This window comes from Nycticebus coucang, chromosome 9 (genome assembly GCF_027406575.1).
Source record: "Nycticebus coucang isolate mNycCou1 chromosome 9, mNycCou1.pri, whole genome shotgun sequence".
NCBI lineage: Eukaryota > Metazoa > Chordata > Mammalia > Primates > Lorisidae > Nycticebus > Nycticebus coucang.
In genome coordinates, this window is record NC_069788.1 from 49,758,544 (window position 1) to 49,764,297 (window position 5,754).

The following is a 5,754-nucleotide window of genomic DNA, read 5'->3' on the forward strand; positions in this document are numbered from 1 at the left end:
TGGAAAAACTGAGGCAAAAGGATCACTTGAACCCAAAAGTTGGAGGTTGCTCTGAACTATGACACCATAGCTAGCACTCTACCAGGGGCAAGAAAGTGAGACTCTGTCTCGAAAAAAAACAAAGTTAGCGGTGGTTCCCTAAATCTAATGCCCTGTTTCACAGTTTAATGCCTTTACTCTTTCTTTTTCTTGGATTTCCCTTTGCTTATACTGTGAAGCCCTCCTACTCTTGCTCCCAAATCCAGGTTATTAATGTTTTTGTCTGCACTACTTTTGTACTTTTTTTTTTTTGGCCGGGGCTGGGTTTGAACCCCCACCTCTGGCGCCGCCCCTACTTTTGTACTTTTAAGTGTTACTGTTAGATTGATGTTTTCTTATTCATCCTCTGTTAGACTGGGGAGCTACTTAAAAGCAGAGACTTTTTCATTTCCTAATAGTGCTTGACACATAGGAGGCACACAGTTCAAAGAAGGAAACCAAGGCTCAGAATGATCGAGTAGTTTGCCTAAAGTCACACAGCTAGTATGGCAGAGCCAGGGGCAGAATCCAAATCTTTAACCACTCACCAACTATAGAGAAGAAAACAGTGTGCACGAGTTAGGATGTCCAAGGACTAATCTGGGTTGGCTGTTCTTGTATTACTCTACCTTGATGAAATACTTTATCTTTGTGAAATTTTTTGAAGTCAGGGCCTTTTTGCTCTATTGCCCAGGCTGAAGGGCAAGTGGCATGATCATAGCTCACTGTAACCTTGAATTCCTGGGCTCAATTGATTCTTTGACCTCAGCCTCCCAAGTAGCTAAGTCTATAGGCACATGCTGCCACGTCTGGCTAATTTTCTTTAGATGATGAACATTTTTTCATGTGTTTGTTAGCCATTCGTCTGTCATCTTTAGAGAAAGTTCTATTCATGTCTCTTGCCCATTGATATAAGGGATTGTTGGCTTTTTTCATGTGGATTAATTTGAGTTCTGTATAGATCCTGGTTATCAAGCTTTTGTCTGATTGAAAATATGCAAATATCCTTTCCCATTGTGTAGGTTGTCTCTTTGCTTTGGTTATTGTGTCCTTAGCTGTACAGAAGCTTTTCAGTTTAATGAAGTCCCATTTGTTTATTTTTGTTGTTGTTGCAATTGCCCTGGCAGTCTTCTTCATGAAGTCTTCCCCCAGGCCAATATCTTCCAGTGTTTTTCCTATGCTTTCTTGGAGGATTTTTATTGTTTCATGCCTTAAGTTTAAGTCCTTTACCCATCTTGAATCAATTTTTGTGAGTGGGGAAAGGTGTGGGTCCAGTTTCAGTCTTTTACATGTAGACATCCAGTTCTCCCAACACCATTTATTGAATAGGGAGTCTTTCCCCCAAGGTAAGTTCTTGTTTGGTTTATCAAAGATTAGGTGGTTGTAAGATGTTAGTTTCATTTCTTGTTGTTCAATTCGATTCCAAGTGTCTATGTCTCTGTTTTTGTGCCAGTACCATGCTGTCTTGACCACTATGACGTCTGGCTAATTTTTTAATTTTTGTAGAGGCTGGTCTCAAACTCTTGGCCTTAAGCAATCCTCCCACCTCAGTTTCCCAAAGCTGGGATTACAATCATGAGCTACTGCGCCTGGCCTGAAATTTCTTTATCATTTTTAAGGCTATTTTCTAGATCTATCAACTGAGATTTTGGCATTTTTTCCTCTAAGGAATTTGAAAAAGTCTCAACATCTTATAAATTCCTTTTAAAATAAATGTCTGAAGAAGGCAGTTGGCTATACTGAAGGTATAATTTCCTTCTCTGACTCAGAGTATCCTTTCTTTGAGGTGGATTCTGTAGGGCCCCTTTTGACTGTTATATCCTGAGTCTTTGTACCTCACCTGAACCCTCTTCTTGGGTGACTATGACCCTTTACTCTTTCTTTCCCTCATCAGCATGCTGAGATGTGGCATTTCTTCAGCAGTCTTGGGGGAGGAGGGTATCCTACTTTGTGGGAATGACTGTCTGCTGTCCAAGGTCCTGAAGAGATGTCTCTGTTTCCTGAAAGTTTCTCAAAGGCAGATTTGAGTTTTTATTTGTTTTCAAAGAAATAAAAAAAGACAGGGCGGCACCCGTAGTTCAGTAGGTAGGGTGCCAGCCACATGCATCAAGGCTGGTGAGTTCGAACCTGGCCCAGGCCAGCTAAACAACAATGACAACTACTAGGGTGGCACCTGTGGCTCAAAGGAGTAGGGCACCAGCCCCGTATACCGGAGGTGGTGGATTTGCCAAAAACTGCAAAAAAAAAAAAAAAAAAAACAATGACAACTACCACAAAAAAATAGCCTTGCCGGGCATCGTGGCGGTTGCCTGTAGTCCCAGCTACTAAGGAGGCTGAGGCAAGCGAATGGCGTAAGCCCAGAAGTTTGAAGTTGCTGTGAGCTCTGATGCCATGGCACTACCGAAGGTGACATAGTGGGATTGCCTCAAAAAAAAAAAAAAAGGAAAGAAATAAATGAAATAGCTCATCTGTTAATGACTACTGGAAAGCACAGGAGAATGGAGGAAACTGACCAGGTGATAGAGTCAGATTTTTTATTCTTTTGCATTTCTCTATCTCTCCTTTTAGTCCCTTTCATCTGGCTGCCTTATTGACTCCTTTGACTTTGCCTCTCTTGCTGTCATCATTTTAGTTTTGTGATTTACTCCTAGAAGTGCTAACAAGACTGAGCTCAGGACTCAGCACCTGTAGTGCAGTGTTTACGGTGCCAGCCACATACACCGAGGGTGGCGGGTTCAAACTCGGCCCCAGCCAGCTAAACAACAACGTCAACTGCAACAAAAAATAGCCAGTCGATGTGGTGGGCACGTGTAGTCCCAGCTACTTGGGAGGCTGAGGCAAGAGAATTGCTTAAGCCCAAGAGTTTGAGGTTGCTGTGAGCCGTGATGCTACAGCACTCTACCAAGGGCAACAAAATGAGACTCTGTCTCAGAAAAAAAAAAAAAAGACTGAGCTCAGATTTAGTGTTATGGAGTTAGGGCTGGAGAAGGATTAGGTAAGAACCAGTGGCTGATGAAAAGGTAGGAGGTGGGCTTATCCGTCATACAGGCTTCAGGAACTCTGTTTTCTCATACTCAGCCTCTTTGTCTTCTCTAAGGTCAACATTGTTGCTACCTTAACGTCTCCCTTATTCACTTCCCTGAATCCCTAAAGAAAAGAATATCCTGGCTCAGTGCCTGTAGCCCAAGCAGCTAGGGCATCAACCACATACACCAGAGCTTGCGGGTTCGAATCCAGCCTGGGCCTGCCAAACAACAATGATAACTACAACCAAAAATTAGCCGGGCGTTGTGGTGGGTGCCTGTAGTCCCAGCTACTTGGTCGGCTGGGGCAAGACATTAAGTCCAGGAGTTGGAGGTTGCTATGAGCTATGATGCTATGGCACTCTACCCAGGGTGACAGCTTGAGGCTCTGTCTCAAAAAAAAAAAGAAAAGAATATCCTCCTCATCCCAAGAATTCCAATGTTTAGGAAGCAACCTAAAAGTTATAGCCACAAAAGGCCTCAGTTTGCCCCTTTAAAGCACCACAGGATTCCTAAATGGAGATTCTGATTTTTTTGGGGGGGGGGGCGTGGTCAAATGATCCTTTACTAAAACATTTTCCTTTGTACTTTTTAACTAGCTGGGCATTCCACAGCACCACTATTGATATCATCTATGATGTCATGAGGGTGGCAGCCTCAACATTGCAGCCCACAGACTGGGCCGTTCCTAGGATCTCTTTAATGGTTCCAGAGAGTTCTCTGGCTAAAGATCGGTGTAGCATCTGTCTGGCCATATTGACAGTCTCATCGAAAGTGATATTTCCGTTGTTTTTAATGTTTTTCTGTTTCTTTCTGCCTCTTGGTGGTTCCTTAAGGGCTTTGATGATCAGGGCAGGGGCAGAAGGTACCAGTTCAATCTAGGCCTGCCTATTCTGATTAGTCAGTTTCACTGTAATCCTCAGACCCTTCCAGTCACTGGTTGCCTTGGCGATGTCATCACCAAAGTTTTTTGGAGACAAACCCAGGGGGCCAATCTTGAGAGCCAGAACAGATGTGGCACCAACTTCGCCACTGGTGGACCTCAGGTGCACGACTTTGGTCTCGTTGGGGTAGAACTTAGGTGGCATGGTGGAGGCAGCTGGTGTCAGATGAACCCAGATTAAGGATGACTGAAGAAAGTTGCACCTTGGCCTCCTCCGAGCTGAAAGTCAAAAGCAAGATTCTGATTCTTAAAATACAGAACTACTGGGATAAAATATTGGGAGATGATCATTATGTAGAAGACCTAGAGTGCCATCTTCTTTCCCCATATTATCCTCACATTTTTTCGCTATTAAAAGAAAGTAATTTCTTTGATATTTGCTATTTGTATCTTGTACTTCACTTCTTTAGTTAAAGAGATATTCTTTCCTCCCCTAGACTCCACTTATGTAGTTAATTGCCAATTTCTGGCATCTTTAAACATGACTTCGTTGTCCCCTTTCTATTTCCACTTCCATTGTCCTCTTTCAGGTCTTTGCTAAGCTGTGGCCATTACCTCCTGCCTTTATCTGAGCATTTGGTCTCCTAATCTTTCTCCGATACAACTTCCTCATTGATATTTCTTTTTTATTTATTTATTTGTATTTGTATTTGTATTTATTTATTTTGCGACAGAGTCTCACTATGTCACTCTGGGTAGAGTGCTGTGGCGTCATAACTCACAGCAACCTCAAACTCTTGGGCTTAAGCAATTCTCTTGCCTCGGCCTCCCAAGTAGCAGGGACTACAGGCACCCACAACATCTGGCTATTTTTTTGTTGTAGTTGCCATTGTTGTTCGGCAGGTCTGGGCTAGGTTTGAACCTGCCAGCCTCAGTGGATGTGGTTGGCATCATAACCACTGTGCTATGGGAGCTGAGCCTATTGTTTATTTATTTGAGACAGAGTCTCACTTTGTCACCCTCAATAGAGTGCTGTGGCTTCACAGCTCACAGCAACCTCAAACTCTTGGGCTCAACAGATTCTCTTGCCTCAGCCTCCCATGTAACTGGGACTACAGGCGTCCACCACAATGCCCGGCTATTAGTTTTTTTGTTGTTGTTGTCAATGTTGTTTAGCAGGCCCGGACCAGGTTCAAACCTGCCACCCCCAGTGTTTGTGGCTGGTACCGTAACCACTGAGCTACAAGCGCTGAGACCCTCATTGATATTTCTAAAACAAAACTCTGACTATAGAATTCACCTATTTGGGTGGCATCTGTGGCTCAAAGGAGTAGAGCACTGGCCCCATATACCGGCAGTGGCCAGTATATGGCCAGTATATGGCCAGTTCAAACCCGCCCTGGCCAAAAACTGCAAAAAAAAAGAATTCCCGTATTTGATCATCTTTAACAGTTGCCCTTCACCTCTTGGGAAAGTCTAAATCCCTCTGCAAGGGCATGTGAGGCTCCTGATGGTCTTGTACACTGAGCTGGACTGTTTATGGATGAGGAGCTTGTGAGGAAAAACAGACCAGTGTGAAAGAAACAAAGGCAGTGCATCTTTGCACAATTAGGTGTATAGGAAAGTGCAGGAGTAATCCCATTACAAATGCAGGAAGAGATTTAAAACCATCTTTCTAGAATCTGCCTTTTGGCTGGTGAAGACATAAAGTTGATCTTTTTTGTTTGTTTGTTTGAGATAGAGTCTCACTATGTGCTCTCCATAGAGGGCTATGGCGTCACAGCTCACAGCAACCTCAAACTCTTGGGCTTAAGTGATTCTCTTGCCTCA

At 43.5% G+C, this 5,754-nt stretch overlaps 1 pseudogene; it reads right to left on the reverse strand.

Annotated features, from left to right (window-relative positions):
* Window positions 1-3,632: 3,632 nt before the first annotated feature.
* Window positions 3,633-4,183, reverse strand: LOC128593181 (60S ribosomal protein L12-like; annotated as a pseudogene).
* Window positions 4,184-5,754: the final 1,571 nt, after the last annotated feature.